The sequence below is a fragment of the Cibotium barometz genome, chromosome 22, assembly GCF_041138505.1.
Source record: "Cibotium barometz isolate CiBa-2024 chromosome 22, ASM4113850v1, whole genome shotgun sequence".
In the NCBI taxonomy this organism is placed as follows: Eukaryota; Viridiplantae; Streptophyta; class Polypodiopsida; order Cyatheales; family Cibotiaceae; genus Cibotium; species Cibotium barometz.
The window spans coordinates 48189521-48209007 of record NC_141067.1 but is presented as its reverse complement, the minus strand read 5'-3'; positions in this window follow the sequence as shown (position 1 = coordinate 48209007).

Here is a 19487-nt window from a genome sequence, read left to right as displayed (position 1 = left end):
CTCCACAAATGTATCAACAGTATACTAATTTTGAACGTAAGCCACCGATGGCACAAGAGCAAGCACGACCTGTTCTTGGTGCTCAACCTCCTGCTCCAGGGACTGCTCCTGTGAGGGTTGTCGACTACGACAATTCAAATATGTGTAGAGACTTGGTAAACCTAGGCTATGTGAAGGAGGAATATGTATCATATTCATCCAAAGAAAATATCTTTGAAAGTCCCACATACCCAAGCCCAGCACTAGACGCTCAACCAGGGGAACAAAACTCTTTAATGTTGCTAGGCGGCTACCAACCTAGGACTCCAGGCCCCTCAGGTCAATGGCAACCAAGGAAAGTAGAGGCCAAACCAATGGGCCCCTGTTATGAATGCGGAGAACCCCATTGGGCTCGTGATTGTCCACATCGCTCAAGGCAAGCATCTCAATGCAATACAACAGTACAACAGTTTCCACCAATTGAAAGATATTGTCTAGGGTGTTGTGTAGAACACTTCCCAAAGGATTGTCTACTGAAACCACATGAGGAGGGCACCTCTCAACTAAAGGTCTCACTCAACCTTGTAGGGGCAGTTCCATCACCACCTTCATCTGAGAATGAGGATGTCGTGCCACTTAGAGTCATGACTAGATCACAGACACGAAATGCCAAAATACAGACTGATGAGACACCTCGAACTAGGGATGCAAAAACAAATCTAGTGGACAAGACCCTAGAGTACAATAGAAAAAAGACCACTAGGAGGAAGAAGAACCGAAACAAGCAAACTAAAAGTACATCCACTGGTTCTCAAGAAGCCTCTAAACAAACATGAGGGATAAAACTTTTACATCCCAAGAAGTGCATGAGGAACATCAACCTCAACCTAGTGCTAAACAAGATGAGGCTAGTACGACTGAGGTTAGTTCTGGGGGTTCTGTTTTTGTGGATAAAGTGAATGAGACTCTAGAGGCCATCATTGATGCTCATAGAAGTCGCATTGCAGCTTTATCTGAGCTACCCAAGAAGCTTCAAGAATACCCAAACCCTCGTGAGGAGAAGATCAATCTAGCTGTACATCAGCAACTCATTAGGGAAGCTCAGTCAATACTTGAGGGACCACCACCACCTATTCCTCGGGGCCCAACCTCTCTTAAGCCAACATTAGAAACCATACCAGAAGTGTCATCAAGTCGGGAAATGAAAAGTGAGCTCATTTCACAAGCTCATAGCAAAAGGTCTACACCAATTGACACCCAATTGAAAGGGGGTAATCTGCCACCACCTAACCTTGTCTTCCCATGCAATGATGAAGTTATTGATGCTAATGAGGACATGGCAAATGAGATGTGGGCTGCAAATCATGAGAAAGTTAATGAGAACATGTCTTCTATTAGTTCGCCTCCATTCTCTGAGGTGGATTTTACCAGGAGCACGGGAAACAAATTTAAATGCCCAAGCATCCGGGAGGACGTTCAAACAATTGTTTCTCCTAGAAGTAAGCATACAATGAAAACCTTACCATCATATCTAGGAGAATATGAGAACTGTTCTCAAACCTTGAGGATACCCTCCATGCATAAAAGGTTGACGAAGGAGAAAGATATGAGTATGGTGCAAGCTATTTTGTCAGCACCAGCAGTGGCTTGTACCTTACCTTTGCTTGATTTGATAAAAATTCGACCTGAGTTGTGGAATGATATTGCCACATGTTTGTCAGAGCAGGTATTGCTACAAAACGGTCACCATGAGTGTACTATACACCCTGAGACAAAGCATGTAATGCCAGTTCCTATCAAAAAAGTAGGAAAATTTTGTGAGGACGATCAGGGAAATGCTACCCTCCCATTAGAAGTGCGAAAAGTATCTTCAACTGCAATACTTGATAGTGGCGCAAGAGTGGGCATTGTGACAAGGTCCATTTGGGAAAAGTGGGGCAAACCAGCTATTAGGAGTACCAGGATGTGCTTGCAGCTAGCAGATGGAAGCTTAGAACATCCCCTTGGACTGCTTGAGAACATATTGGTCACCACATGTGGGATTGAATATGAGCACACCTTTGCAGTAGTGGATTTTGGAAAACATCCAAACTACGAAGTGATATTGGGTAGACCATTCATGCGACAATTTCAAATGATTCAAGATTGGGAATACAATTATTTGTACCTCCGACATGATTCTGTCATCACAAGGGTCAACCTAAGGAATCACTCATATCGTGATGTAACAAGGTCTCCAATAGATGAGTTTGATTCTGCTTCATCTGAGGGCTCAAGAGTTACATTGTCCGATGGACGAGAAGATCTATGGATGTGCGGAGCCTCATGTAGGGAGTTCAACACTGAGAGACTTAAGGGTAATCGAAGTGTATCATTAGACGAGGCATACATTCCACAACCCTTCCCTGAGCATTTAATTGATCCATTAGAATGGAGTCATGTCCTTGCAACATTATCGACATGTTCTTTACCGAAGCCAATTCAATTTTGTGACTCAGATGGATATGATATTATTCCTATACGAATGGTACAACCACGTGCCCTTCTAGATGATTTGTATTATAAAGATACATCCACAACAGCTATGCATGTCGAGGAAGTCTCAGTAGAGGACTTAACACTCGAATCTGCTAATGATGCTGATAAGGAAGATGGATGGGACTCTGATTTTAATAATGATGTGACAATCCCTGAGGAAGAGTTAGGAAAGGCACGCCTACTCTTGAGAGAAAGGGAGGTTCAGGTAGAGATCCCTCAAAGCCGACCTAAACGTAAATGCTGTAAGAGCCATAAAAGAATCCGTAGACAAGATGAGCGTGAACAACGTGAGAGACTACAAAAAGAAAAGGAGGAGTCTAAGAGTGAAAACTCTCGACCACCACCTCACTTCTCAGGAAAGAACGGATATCTATACTATGTCCAAGCACAAGATAGTATCAAAGACCAAATAAGACGATCAGATGGATTCCAAGCAGGGGAAAAGCTAACAATTGTTAGCAAAAATTGTAAAAAAACGAAGAAACAAAAACCAAAACTCACGTCTAAAACCGATTCAAAAAAGAGTGTGGGAAGTGCAAAGACAACGGTTGAACAAAAAAATCCGATGCAAGATGGCAAAGGAGAGCTCAAAACCGCATGGTCTTCAATGAGTGAAGACTCAAGTGGACAAGAACAAGGTCTCAATGTTCCTCCCAATTTCACACAGTACACTCTTCAAGATCGGAAGATTGTTCTTCAACAGCCCATGCGAGAAAAACCAAGCGTGCCAGGGGTTTCATACGATGGTCCAGAAGATGCAAAAAAGATTGATATTGCTAAGCCAGGAGAAGAGCCTCGCTATGTGTGGATTGCCACAGACTTGTCCTTAGATGAGGAGAAGTTATTAATACAAACAATAAAGGAGTATCGCGATGTTTTTGCTTGGAGTTATAAAGACCTCAAAGGAGTTGATCCAAGCATATGTCAGCATACAATTCCATTGCGAGAGGATGCAAAACCCTCCAAGCAACGTCCTTATACCTACAATGAAAATTTTGCACGGAAGATAAAGGAAGAAATAGACAAGCTCTTAGAGGCAGAATTTATCTATGAGATTGAACACACTGAATGGGTCTCCCCTATTGTAGTGGTGCCCAAGAAAAATGGAAAACTTCGAGTATGTGTAAACCTCAAGAAGGTAAATGTAGCTACTGTGCGTGATCATTACCCACTTCCAATCACGGATCATGTTCTGGAACGAGTTGCAGGGAAAAAGGCATATAGTTTCTTGGATGGATTCTCCGGTTATAATCAAGTATCAATTGATCCAAAGGATCAACACAAGACAACCTTTGCTACTGAAGATGGCATCTTTGCCTATCGTGTTATGCCATTTGGTCTAACAAATGCACCAGCAACCTTTCAGCGGTTAATGAGTCATGTATTCAAGGAGTACCTTAGGCAATTTCTTGAGATTTTCATGGATGATTTATGTGTTCACTCACAAGAGTGTGATGATCATATAGAACACCTGAGACTTGTGTTTCAAAAGTGTCAACTTTATCGTATATGCTTGAACCCTGACAAGTGCAAATTCATGGTAAGACAAGGAAAAATTTTGGGCCATATTGTTTCTCGCAATGGGATTTCAACAGATATGGATAAAATTGATGTCATTGTCTCATTACCTCGGCCTATCAACCCTAAAGGGGTACAAACATTCATGGGACATTGTGGCTATTACCGTAGATTCATCTACATGTATGCTGTCCTAGCCAGACCGTTATATGCTCTTCTTGTAAAGTTTAATTGGACGGATGAGTGTGAGGAATCCTTTGAAAAGTTAAAGCAAGCATTAGTGACTGCACCCATTTTATCAGCACCAGATTGGAACCAAATCTTTCATGTCCATATTGATGCTTCCAACTTTGCAATTGGATGTATTTTGGCTCAATCGGGAGAACACAATAAGGATTTCCCAATCTCATATGCTAGTCGACAGTTGAACAATGCTGAGAAGAATTACACCACAACAGAAAGAGAAGGATTGTCCATGATATATGTAGTGAAAAAGTTTCGCCATTACCTTTTGGCAAACAAATTCATATTTTTTGTGGACCATCAAGCATTGCTATATTTGGTAAATAAGCCTTGTGCAACTGGAAGGATTGTGAGGTGGTTTATCATCCTTCTTGAGTTTGATTTTGAAGTGGCAGTTCGAAAAGGAACAACTCATCTAAGGGCAGATCATTTGTCTCGAATCACCTCTGGCGAAGCTCCTGTGGGTGTGGATGATGATATGTTAGATTCAACACTCTTCCTTGTAGAGACAGCTCCTAGATGGTCTGAATCCATTTTAGAAATTTTGACAAGTGGGCAAATACAACTAGCGGGTCCTAATGTGGACCTATGGCGACCATTCAAGTTAATCTCAGGGAGATTATATCGTCAGGGTAATGATGGAGTGTTGAGGCTTATACCTAACCCCGACCAATATGAGGAGATCTTGGAATGGGCACATGCGGGTATCGATGGAATCCATGCATCAGCTACTACTTGTGTGCGACGTATATCTCAAGATGGGCAATGGTGGCCTACCATGCATGCAGATGCTGAAACATTTGTTCGTAACTGTGCTTCTTGTAAAATTCAGAAGCCAATTCATAATGTCACATTATTCCAAATTTCAACTACACCAAGTTGGAGTAAGTATATTGTGGACTATCTTCAGCATGGTCATTTGGATCAAACAATTCCTAAACATCGAAAGCAGGCTATTAAAATTGAAGCAGCAAACTATATGCTAATAGAGGGCCAACTCTACAAGAGGGGCAAGGATGGCAACTTACGCATATGTGTATGTGAAGCTGACTATCTGAAAATCTTAACTCATGCACATGCAGGTGTTGGGGGTGGACACTTTTCGGGCAATACCACAGCCAAGTTGATTAGGTGGTCTGGGCTTTGGTGGCCAACCTTACAAATGTATGCCGAAGAATATGTGAAACGTTGTGACGATTGTCAAAGGACCAAACCTCCCATCACAAAGGACAATATGCCATTGCGACCTATGTTAAGCACACGTGCTTTTGCAAAATGGGGTATTGATTTTGTCGGTCCCATTAAACCTCCAGCTCGTAACACGCATGCAGAATATATTATAGTCGCAACTGACTATTTGACCAAATGGGTAGAGGCAAAGGCAACAGTCAAAAATGATGCCAGAACCACAGCCAAGTTCTTGTATGAGTACGTGTTTACACGCTATGGCTTACCAATTGAGATCGTTAGTGATCAAGGTGTACACTTTGTAAATGAAGTCATAGAATTTTTGCTTCAAGAATTTATGGTAATTCACAAGCGTTCGGCACCCTATCATCCCCAGACCAATGGACAAGCCGAGAGTACTAATAAGATTCTCTGCACAACACTCACAAAGATTGTTGAGGGACATAGGACTGATTGGGAGCAAAAGTTGCACTCAGTTCTTTGGGCATATAGGACAGCCTATAAAACATCTGTGGGAACAACCCCATTTGAACTTGCTTTTGGGCTAGATGCAATTCTTCCCATTGAATTTCTTGTACCTACTCTACGAGTAGCTAAACAATTGGATTGGACTGGTCATGAGCTTTCACAACGCGTTGACGAATTGGAAAAGCTTGATGAGACCCGCTTATTGGCGGTAATGGGGATGTATGCCGAGAAGAGGAGACAAAAGCAATGGTATGATAGAAATGTAACAACTGGCCGATTCAAAAAAGGAGACCTGGTGCTCTTGTACACACTTAAGAAGCATAAGAGAAAGCTCAAAAAACGTGGCCTAGGACCGTTTGTGATTAATGAGCTTACTCCAAGTGGTGCAGTGTGTTTAGAGACACTAGACGGTGAGCAAATGCCTAACTTCATTAATGGAAGTCGTCTCAAGAAATACAATGAACCATTAAGTGAAGCCATGCTTCAACAGATGCATGCTGCACAAACACAGAAAGAAGCACTTGACCTACTTAAACGTCAGGCTCAAGAGGAGGCTAAAGCTAGAGTTGCAAAAGCCAAGGAGCGTCGCAAAGCTTCTATGTTAGCCATACAGTTGGCTACTGATGAGCCATATGTCGAACCATTCAATATTCAAGTGTGCCTTCATCTTCATGAGACTACCTACTTTGTCTCTGCCTTAATTGACTCTGGTGCAGATTATAATGTTCTCTCATTTGACACCTGGATAGCCTTGGGTCAACCACCACTTTTGCAAATTCCTGTGGACCTACGAAGCTTCTCAGGAGAAGATAACCCTATAGAGGGAAAAGGTGTCATTATGATGACCATTCAGGATCACCAGATGTCAGTGCCCTTTTATGTGGCACGTAAGTCCAAGGCAGTAGTAGAGGTTGTTCTCGGTAGATCGTGGTTAAGTGCTACCAATTGCTCATTAGATTGGAAGAATAGACAATACAAGTTGCAAATTGATTCTGATTGCATCTTGGGATCTGCTACTCCACGAGCTTTATCATGTCAAAGGGGTGATGTTTCTATCTTAACCAACCCACAATCAAAATCTGCTCTTGAAGCTCCAAAACAAATGATGTGGATAATTGATGAGTACTCAAGTGAGGGCCATGGCTGGCATGTTCCAACTACTCTAGTTGCTGCTCAAAGAAGGCCAGGTAAGAAGGAATTATCAATGTGGCTACCCAAAGATGCGTACAAACTTGTACCATCTAGTCCAGTTGCTAAGCCTCCTAAGAAGCACATCATTTCCAAGCCTAAACCTCGGATTGTTAATCGATGGGTCCCAAAACATGTTCTTAAAGCACAAGGCTATTATGAGGGTGCAACAGCAATTTGGCTTCCAAAATGCCATGCTTTGCTAGGGGTAAAAGAGTGTTTCCGAAAGGTGCCAAAAGCCACCCTTGATTGTCCATATCAGTGGGTGCAAAAGAAATCAACACAAACTCTTCAAGAAAGGAAAGGTGGCTGTGATAGCACCTACAAAACTACTTGTGTTGATCTTTCTAAAACATGTATTGAAACACTGGTTGTCCCGATTTCTCCTTGTTACACAATTCAACCATCAACTTGTGTACCTAGTCCAAATGAGTCTCATTTGAGCATAGATTCTAGCATTTCAATGCCTAAATCCTCTTATCTTGCTCAAATTCCAAGACAATTGCTAAAGTTTCCACCCCTTAAAAAGGATATACCAAAAACTAAAGATAAGGCATTAACACTACAATTAAAGCTCTTTGGTAAATCAATGTTTGAATAATGTAGTTCCTTATGCCTTTAGAAGATGTGTTCTCTTTGAGATAATCTTGTTTTTGATTGAAATTGTCATGATGGATATGAGTGTTCTAAATTTCATTGTTCTACGTCTAGATAACTCCTGATGGATATTTGGCGAGATACATGTCCACCATGCATTGACCCTGATAGTACTCGACCAAATCATCGCGGGGGTTATAGTGCTCCTCCGTTTCAAACACATTCTAGGTAATTCTATGCTCCCTTAGGTGAAAATTGCTGTGGGCATCACTTTGTCACGTTATTCTATCAACAGCATCACCCATTTCCACATTGTCAAGAGTGTGCACGGCTTGTATTAGAAGAAGCTTCACATATTTGTTGGATATGCCACTCTTACTTTAGACGATATGGCACGGGCTTAATGAAGCAAATTGTGGGAGTTACATCCCAACGCCATAATCTTCTTAATGTGAGAATACCAGAGAGAGGACCAAATCAACGTAGATTACCTGAGGAGGTTTAAGCACAACAATGGAGGGATACAAGCCTAAATGAGTTGCAACCACCGATCTTGCAAGCCCTCCTTCCCCAAGCCTCAACATGTCAATATTGGATAAATATGAGTACCTATATTGCGCAGTTCCAAAATCGAAACTGTCTGATTAACCTTCCCATAGAACCAATGCCATATTTTAGTGAGGAAGCACTCCTTCCTCTACCGGCAGGTTTTTGTGAGGGGTTGTCTCTGCATCCTGAGGAAATTGATACCATCTTTCCAGCAGACAAGGACACGGATCCACCACCAGCGCAAGGGTAAATTCAACGACTCCACAATAAGATCGACAAGCCAGGGCACTTTTCTCCCACTGGGTTTTTCCCCTCGGCTATATTCGGTGTTTGGCACTAATGGCAAATTTTATTCTTTTCTTTTCTTTTCTTGTTTGTTAATAAAAATTTTACAGAGATCTCTGAAAAAAACAAGAGCATCAAACACGCCCCAATAGTCCACCTATCGTGCAAACAAATTAGGAAGGGGGAGACATGCTACGCTTACAAAGATCAAGGAGGAGCAATCTGCACAAAATCAGCAATGCATCAATGCAAACGAACAACATCAACAGGGCACTACAACAGGTGTATTCAAATCTTAATCTTTATTTCTTTATGTGCTCTTATCTTTCGAATATATGGTTTGCATGTTCACACAATGTTGGCTGGTTTAAGTTTTTGATTAGTTGTTAAAATATGGTGAGTGAATTCTAGAGTCTTAGAAGACTTAGTAAAAGATATTTCTATCTAAAGCCAGTGTAGGATATATACCAAGGGAGTATGCCAAGTTCTTATGCTTTCAAGGTATATTAGTTATCCCTAGTGGTAGCTACCTCTTAGATATGAGCTAGGTGCTAGGAGTAATAATAATTTATAAAAATTATACCCTTAAAAAAAAATATGTACAAAGTAAATTGAGACATGACGTGCCTACAGCCATGAGAAATGCTTGGTAGGACCTGGGGTTGTCTTCGCACCTTGGGGCCGATGCCTTGGTTTCTATGGGGTGAACACTGATGTCTAAAAGCCTCAGAAAAAGACCTTTGCGGAATCTATCGCCTTGATGGATGTTGGTAGGACTCTGGGGTACACTATGGGCCCTCGAGACCGATGCCCTCATCTTCAAGGGGTACTCCTTATGTCATAAAAGAAAGAAAAAGCGTCTGTCGCCCTTGAGATACTTAGCGGTCTTTAGATTCTCTTGGCGGAGGTCTCTTGGCCATTGCTTGGGTCTCTTTGGGATGGAACCTTAATCTTTATCACCTTCTACACACACATAAAAAAAAAAAAAGAGTTCCAATCACCTTTGCTCATATTTAGGAGTAGGTTTACCACTTAGGAATAACTTACATACTTGTAGGACATTGAGACTGCGGTCATAACCGGCGGTGTACAAAGCACACTTGCCTTTGCATAGCATTATCTACCACTTAAGTCTCACTTTGACTAGTCTTTACTCACCTATTTTAGTACTCATTAAAACTTTAATCAGCCTTGCACTTGTATGCTCAAGTGTGAAATTATCATTGCTGGTTTTTCTTTTCTTTTCTTTTTTTCAATAAGAGACTTTACTTGTATCCATTCTATTTTTGTTGCAGCTCTTGCTACTACCGCGCTCGAGGACGTGCGCAAAATAGGAAGGGGGGACTGTTGCATGACGAATGAAGATCAATACAAGGATGCAACAAAAAAGACACTTAGGACTCTTGAAAAGAGTTCCAAGTTGTGGATGAGTGTGGGAGTGGGTTCCCACATGGGAACTTTTGGGAGTTTTAGAGTTTTTGTATAAAAAGTGGCTCATTTGAGAGCTTAAGGACACATTGGAAAAACTCATGTTTGAGCTCTCTTGAGACTAGCTCTCCCTCTTCTTCCATAGAGGTGCAAGCTCTTCTCTCTCCCCATCTACATTGTTGTAAGTTCTATTCTTTTGTTAATTCAATGCAATGAGTTGATATTTGTCTCTCTTCTCATGTCAATTCTCTAGTGTGCATGTTTCTTATTGATAGCTTCAAGGGTTGTGTGCATGCTAGGGAAATGAGTATTTGAGAATGAAGAATGCTTTGATCTTGTGTAAGCAATAGCTAAGCTTTCTTCTTGTTTGGATGTATGGATGAGTGGAATGTGGAGTTGAGTGAGCAATAGCAAGATTGAGCTTGTGTGTGTGTTAAGTCTATGTCAATAGTAGTAGTATTCCTAGCATTCTCTCCATCAAATGGATAAGCTTTTGTGCACCGGTATGGGTTGAATCCCTAGCTCCGAAAGGGATGCAAATCCCATTGGATTGAGCTAAGTGTGGATCATACTACTCTTGCTACAAGTGAGAGAGTTTTTCCGTCTCTCCAGATCTTTACATCAAAGATCTCTGCATCATGGTCCCCCGTAATGATCAAGTCATCTACATAGATGACAACAAGCACAACCCCTCTATCACCATGTCTCACATACAACGAGAAATCTGCATTGGCTACATGAAAGCCAATAGTGACAAGATATTCAGAAATCTTGTTAGACCATGCTCTTGGTGCTTGTTTTAAGCCATACAAGGCTTTCTTCAACCTGCAAACATGCTCGGGGTGACTCACATCCTCATAACCAGGTGGCTGCAACATATACACCTCTTCTTGCAAATCCCCATGCAAGAATGCATTCTTTACATCCATATGATGTAAAGACCATTGCTTTGGATGCAGCCACTGCTATCACAACTCTCACTGTTACCATCTTAGCAACTGGGCTGAAAGTTTCCTCATAGTCAATGCCATATGTCTGCGCATATCCTTTGGCTACCAGTGTATCCTTATACCTGTTTATGCTTCCATCACTGTTATGTTTTACTTTGTACACCCACTTGTATCCAATGGCTTTCTTGCCTTCAGGCAATTGCACTAAATCCCAAGTCTCATTTCCATATAGTGCATCTATCTCCTCATCCATAGCTTTCTCCCAACACACATTTCCAACAGCCTCATCAATGCATGTGGGCTCTACAACCTGCACAACCTTTGCCATATATGCATAGTGATGTGCCACATAACCATCATAGGTAAACCTCTGCACAGGGTATTTCATTAGGGCAACTATACAGTCCTATCGGACTGAAATTTTGGGCCGAAAACGCGTTTTGGGCGCGTCTGGACCTCCGTTTTTCAGAAAGCAGGCGATTTCGAGCACTGCGGGTAAGTCATCGATTCTCTGCAAAACTCTGTTTTAAGAACTGCAGGAAGACAGATTGACTGTGCAGACACTGTGGGTGCTGCAAAGAGGTCTACAGTTGCCATTGGGTGTATGTATGCACATTGAAGTCACTAGTTGTGACATTTGAGAGTACTACAGTACCGCTGCAGAAAATACAGCATTTATGCAGGAAAAACCAGAGTGCAGTTTTTGGTAAAACTGTGTGTTTGGCAAGATGTCTAATGATGGCATAACACAGATTGTGGCTGAGAAGCTAGATAAGAATAACTTCCATGCTTGGAGGTTCAAGTTGACAAATTTCCTGATGGGAAAAGGCTATTGGGACTACATAGAAGGTGAGCATGAAGAGGCACCGGAGATACCGGATATAAATCCGACTGCTGCAGATGTGAAAGAGTTTAAAGACTGGAACCAAGGAGCCAGGAAGGTTATGTATTGGCTTTCCATTAGTATACAGGACACCATGATTGGGCACATTCAGGATGCCAAGTCCCCCAAGGAGGCGTGGGACACCTTGGTAAAGCTCTATGAAACAAACACCAAGGCACGTAAGATACAGTTGAAGAATGAACTTCATACTGTGGAGAAAAAGAGCATGTCTGTGAATGACTATGCGCTGAAGATAAAGGGTATTGTGGAATCCCTTGCATCTATTGGTGTGTCAGTAGATGATGATGACAAGGTGGAAGTCTGTCTACGTGGTCTCGGGCCACAATACAAGACGTTCAAGACGTCTATTCAGACTCGGGAAAACATTCCCAACTTTACAGTTTTGGTGTCTATGCTGATTATCGAAGAGAAAAGCTTGGGTTAAGACCAACAATCTTCACAAAGCAAAAACAGTTCAGAGCAACAGGCCTTCTACACGAGTTCAGGAAGAGGACGAGGTAGAGGAGGCCGTGGACGCGGTCAAGGAGGTGGCCGAACAGGTAATCAGAATTATGGCCAGCAGCAACAACAACAACAACAGTCCCAGAATCAACAACAACAACAACAACACACAGGTGGAAGAGGCCAATTCAGAGGCAGGGGGAGTCAAAGAGGCTGTGGAAATTGGCAAAGGCAATATAATGATGCACGTGAATGCTATTATTGTGGTAAGCCTGGACATGTGCAAGCACAATGTTATAAGAAGCAGGCTGACATGCAAAATGGGAAAGTGCAGCAAAACAACTATGCATCCTCAAGCAGAAATAATGAGGATAATGAAAGGTTGTTTGTTATGCAGCATGTCGTGAATGCCATGTCTGAAAATATTGATGCAGCACAAAAAGATAATGTATGGTATGTGGATTCAGGTGCTTCAAACCACATGACGAGTCATGGGGAGTGGTTCAAGGAGATGAAAAACCCAGAAAGACCAGGTTTTGTGGAAACAGGGGATGACACTGCTCATCCAATTGCCCACGTTGGAGATGTGCCATTGTCTATGCAGGATGGCAAAGTGAAGTACCTTGCAGATGTACTTCATGTACCAAACATAACAAAGAATCTGGTTTCAGTTGGCTAAATGATTGAGCAGGGTTTGCAGGTTCGGTTTAACCCTGATGGGTGTTATGTTGAAGATTTCAAAGACAAGTGCAGGTTGGTTGCAAAAGGGGTGCGTCAATACAATGAGCGTAAACCAGTGAGCGTTGCGAGCAAGGGTATTTTATGAGCAAAAATTCCGAGATAATAATAAAACCTTATTTCCCTATGAAATACAATACCTCCTAAAATAGGAGCCACAAGAATATGCTTTAACTGGTTGGCTGCTTGGAGTTGTTTAATAACAATAAAGAAGAATGCAAAATGGCATGTCATGACATAGAACTGGAATGCAACAAGGTTAGTTTGTTAAAGATTGTCCAAAGCATCATTTTAAATATTCTTAGATACATGGGATCTCACATATACACCTTACTCACACATATAGGTAGACTTATGCATAAAGCTTGCATATATCCAAACTCAAGAAGTGCTCCTTCATGAGAAGATAAAAGCTGAGTTTTACTATGAATGATAAGGAGGGTTTGAATTTAAGAAGAAGACATCATCTATCAATAATTAAGGTCATATGTATTTAAGACAATAAGAAAGTGTAAGGTGGCACAAACAAGAAGCTTGAAAAAGAGGGTAGTCCAATTTGTGAGTCTACGTGATGGACTAGTCCAAGGGGGAAGAGGGGGCTATAGGATTGTCCAAGAGAGCAACATGATCCAATGCATGAAAAGATGGAGCCAGTGCAAAGTGTGACACCCTCAACCAAGGTGCACATGGAAGATGCATCAAAGGAAATAAATAGGCAAACAATTAGGTCCTTGTTACATGTTTGTAGTCAACACAGAGAAAAATTTTGAAAAACGCATCATCAACAAAAGTATTATAGATGGATTTAAGAGATATATTGGGCAAATGTCATCATGTCTAGGACTATGTGCAATTTTAGTAAAGGTCCATGAATGTGATATTAAATCATCTAAGTTTCCAACAAGAAGGTTCATTGTTCTTTAGTTCAAGTGAGAACCAAATTCATGCGATGTGCATGATTTCAGGGTTCTAACATCTCTAGCCTCAAACATACTCATGTATCTTATGAAGCTACAGAAAAACATTAATCATCAAGCTACAAAAAGTACCAACAAAACAAGAGAATGGCTTGTGAATCCTTTATGGCATAGACCTGCAATCCACCTAATACAAGAGTCAAGTAATACATCATCTATCAAGCTCAAAAAATGAAGCTATGAGTCTGTGTGGGGGGACAGGAAAGCATGAATCCACATAATCCAAAAATAGCGCTATGCAAAAGACTACTTCTCATTTGCTTCATCATTAAGAAAAATACACCTTCTCCTACGTTTCTCCTGTCCCAATGATCGATCATCCACAGTGGTGCTTGTCATGTGTATTGCCATTGCCTCTGCATAACATGGTAACTCACTTTAAACTTCCATGACAACATCAAAGAAAAAGAGAAAAGAAAAATGTAATAGAAAGACATGCATGTTTTACTTACTAGTCGGATGGTGCATCATGCACTTCATAATCACCAGAGGATGTGTCACTTTCTCCAAGGTCTGCCACCTTTTTTGTGCCATAGATCTCCTCTATATATGGTGAAAGGTAATCCTTGCATATCTCCTCATCATTATCAATGACCAAGCAACCACGGCCGGTGTGCATAGATGCCTTTAATATAGGCCCTGTCCCAGCCCCCAACTCCAATATTGTACCTGTTCGTGGGCAAAGAGCCTCAGTAAACATAAGCATATGAGAGGGACTCCTCTCTAGAATCCCTTGCCAACTACCACTTTTTCCACCACGTCATGCTCTATTGCTTGAAGGTAAGTAATGACCAATAATCTCACAAGAGAGGTCCTGCTGCAAAATATTTCCCACCTACAAATTGAAATACACATAGTATCAAGTGATCACATTCAAAAGTAACCTCCAATCATTTAAATTCAATGCACTCCTAATAAGTACTGAAAGTGTCATCCAACCTTTAATGCACTCTCACTATTGAAAGGAGGATCCTTTCCCCTCTTGTGGAATGCCACAATGGACCTCTTCATGCACTTTCCTATCCCAGCTCTTGTCAAGTAAAGTTGCCAAGAATGTAGATATTTGATTTTTGCAAATGAGCATAGTATTTTCAATTTTAACCTCACAGACATTGAAAAGCTCCACAAAAATAGCTATTGGTAGGTAGAGCACAATTTTCACTATCCGTGTGGGACTACCCCCTCGTAGTGATCGTTGCACGTCTTTGTAAAGCTTACTCTTAACAGGTTCTATAATGCATGAATCAGGAATTGGCCAATCTATGTGGTTCCTATCTGCTTGGAGAGGCAACTTTTCCAAGCGTCCATGGGTATTGGCTTTGTCCCAACAAATAGTAAAGTAGTCATTAAAAAAAATACCTGCATCAGCAAGACTTCTTTTAGTCCTCCCCTCATACTGCAGCTGCCCAATGTGTGCATGTACCACAGTCATGATCCCAATCATGCACTCAATTGGTTGCCACTCTTCATATGATGAGGGATACACATCTGCATACACAAACAATTGAACCTAAAAATGAGAACAATAATTCAATTATCAATGGTATTAATACTGATAACAATAATGAATTGCTTTGAGGTTAAGAGGATTCCAATTTATTTTATGTGGTTGCAAGGATGATTGATCCTCTCTGCTAAGTACAAGCTGCTAAGTACAAGCTCGTTGTGCATGTAGACGTGTTGCACAAGCACCTCCTTATAGTTGTTCTTCCACTCTCTATCTTGAAGTCTTTGATTCTACCCTTCCATGACGTTATGAAAATGTTCCTGCTGCTTGTATGTTTTTGCTTTCTTGGTTGCATAAGCACCCAGGTTCCCTTGGTTATTTGAACTTATGTCCATTGGTTCTGTTCATTGGCTATGTTGGTGGAGATAAGTACAGAAAACACTGATGATCTAGGTCTCCTTGGCCTTTGAAGTGTTTCGTCAATGTCCTCCGATGCAGGGTATGACCGACATGATATGAACTGATGGTTTGTAGCCATTGTTTAGAAAATATACATAACTGAAAGATTAGAGTAGAAGGATGAAGGAAAGCAGTGCATAGCTAGGAGAATGAAGAGAGAAAAGAGAGAAGAAGAATACAAGTAAAGAAAAGATATCAAGGATGAAAAATTCTCCATCTGTACTTGGGCAGGCGTCTTCATGCAATTGCTATCAGATTCTCCCAAAAAGTTATATATTTAAGATGAATACGATTGTTTTTGGAATATACATAAATTTTTTTAAAGAAATTTTAAATAAATATAGCTAATTTTTAACGTTACATTGCCTGCTTGCTCATTGGTTGTTGGCACCTATTTTCTCTCTCTTCTAAAAGGCCCTTCAAATGACCTCTGAAATGTTCTAATGTATAGAAAAGGACTCTTGGTATGGACTTTGAGACGAAATAGACACGTTATTATTGCTTCTTAGGAAGGGAGTCAAGACTCATATACTCTCTTTTACAAGAGAGTAGTTAGAGCATGACTCTCGCCCATACTTATAACCCTATTCCTGCCTATAGTGTAAAGTTTCAAGTCAACGTCAACATTGTAGCCAAGATTCAAAGTGAAGTGGACTACTCTAGAAAATGAGTAAGAGTGTAGACCCAATACATGTATGATGATAGGGATGGGGGAGTGTTAGAAAACAAGTGATGAAGGGGATTATAGTCTTGAGACATATAAATGTTGCTAAGGTTATGAGAAATAAAACTGCTAAACTGCTAAATGTTAGAAAATAAGTGATGAAGGGGATTATAGTCTTGAGACATATAAATGTTGCTAAGGTTATGAGAAATAAAATTGCTAAATGTTAGGAAGAGATGTAAACCTAAAAAGGTTTTCAACGTGCATGTTAGATTCCTAGGATGATTATGCATAAACTAACTTTTATATTAAAAGTGGAATTTTTAGCATTATCATTTCATAGTAAATGCGGGGAAACTATAGAAAAATTTTATCAATAGAAAATGAAGGTTTTTGCATAAATTAAATTTTATGCTAAAAGTGAACTTTTGAGTATTCTCATTTCATAGTAAATGAGGGGAAGCTATGGCAAAATTTTATAATTAGAAAATGAAGGATTTGCATAAACTAATTTTTATATTAAAAGTGAACTTTCAATATTCTCATTTCATAGTAAATGTGGGGATGCTATGGCAAAATTTTATCATTAGAAAATGAAGGATTTTCATAAACTAATTTTTATATTAAAAAAGAACTTTTGAGTATTCTCATTTCGTAGAAAATGCGGAGAAATTATGGTAAAAATTTTATTATTAAAAAATAAATTTTATGCATAATTAATTTTTATATCAAAAGTGGAATTTTGAGTATTATCATTTCTTAGAAATGTGGGGAAGCTATGGAAAAATTTATATCTTTAGAGAATGAATTTTTGCATAATAAATTTTATGCTAAAAGTGGAGTTTTGAGCATTATTCATTTGCCTAAAAAATAAAGAAGGTTATGCACAAATTTTCTAGATGAATTATGGAAATGATTATAAATATAATTCGCTTAGATAAGAATGGATGTGAAATGATGTGAATGGATGTAAAATGATCACGTGACTTCTTTTTGGATCTAAAATGGTAGTTAGGTCGCATTTGCATTGGTGATAATTCCACAATTCCGATACGCAGTGAGGGCCGGATGGAGATCATTCTCGACGGCAAGGGGGGTAAGCATTCCTCTCGTGTTCTTTACGTCCCAGCACTTGGTTTTCATCTATTGTAAGTGCATGAGGTATGAAAGACTAGCTTCCGAGTGGAGTTTGAGGAGCATTCAGTTGCTCTACGGGACCGCGAGACTAGCCAAGTTGTTTGGGAAGGCAGTGTGGAGAATGGTATCTACAAACTCTTCGCACTCTCCTCGTCGTTGACTTATGGCACTTTCGGTTTAGCCACTTAAATGTGTGCAATTTGAAGTATATCTGACACAAGTAGTACCTTCAAGTGACTCAGAGTACCTCAAATGTTTGCTCCATGTATTTGCAAACTCATCAAATCAACAATTGGTCGGTTGAAAGATGCAGGTGAAATCGGCCGATGTGGAATTAGCAAGTGGAGGGTGGAATTGAGTGACGTGGAATCATCGCATCACCACAAGGTGACATGGACTCAACACGTTGGAAGCTGATGTGGAATCAATAGGTCTCGAAATCTAGTGTGGACCGAGCAGGTCGAAAGTGGATGTGAAATCAGCAAGTCAGCACTAGCTGCCGTGGAATCAATAGGTTGGAAGATCAAGGCAGAGGCATTAGGTTAGAATTAGCTGATGGAAGAAGGACGTGGAATCAGCTAATGGATGGACATTGAACCAACTAACGGACAGTCGCTAAACCAGCTAACTGGATGGACATTGAACCAGTTGACAGAGACGGGCGTGGATAGAATTTGAATTGACTAATGAATGGATGCTGAATCAACTAATGGATGAGCATGAAATCAGTTGACAAAGGAAATCTAAATTGGTTTGACTGGACGGGCACTAAATCAACTGACGGAGACATGGAATTAGTTCGTTGAATGATAAAAGTTGAAACCCAACCACCAAATGTTGAAGGCCATATGTGGAATGACAAGTGTCATGTGTCAAATGCTTGAATGCCAAATGTGAAACACCAAAGTGGAAGGCCAAATGCGGAAAGGTGATTGGTAAACCTCGTATTGAATGCCAAAAATTGAAGGCTGAAAGCTGAAAGCTAAAAGCCAACCCCGCTGAATGCAGAAAGCGAGTGTTGAAAGCTGACCATTGAAAGAAAAAAGCCGAGTACTAAAAGGATGACTAAGCAAAACCAATAATGTAACTGAATGGCTGATTACCGATTGAGCAAAACTGACGTTGAATACTAATCATAGCCGAGTACTAAAAGGATGACTAAGCAAAACCAATAATGTAACTGAATGGCTGAATACCGATTGAGCAAAACTGAAGTTGAATACTAATCGTGTGAATGCTAAAGTCAAATGATGAATGAGGAAAGCCAAAGGCTGAATTGTTGACTAAAAAAAGTTAACGGATGCAGTTGAATGGCTGGCCGAGCAAAATTGACGGGAGGGAAAAAATTAGGAGATAAACTTTGTCCAAATGCTATTTTTCAAGGGTCTTAAAAAAGTCTTGGGATATTTTAGGCTAGAAAAAAATATATTAGCCCAAGGTAACATTTTTGGATAAAGTTTAGAGAAAAATCCTCAAATATACACTAAAAGTGAGCATATATCTTCAAAATTTTCAAAGATTTGCCAAAAATTCCTATAGACCCTACCTTTTATCAAAAATTGGTTCACCAACACATCTCTACATTGAGCATAGGATATGCTCATTATTTTTTTCCCGGAACAACGCGGACGCAAAAGTCCTTTGTTGAAAGAAATGCTAAATGGCTAACCGGGGAAAATCAACGGACGCAAAAGTCCAATGCCGAAAGTTGAAAGCCAATACTTATACAATAGCAGCAACAACAAAAGCAACAAAAGTGTTTATTGTAATCTAGGACTCTCCCGGTGGT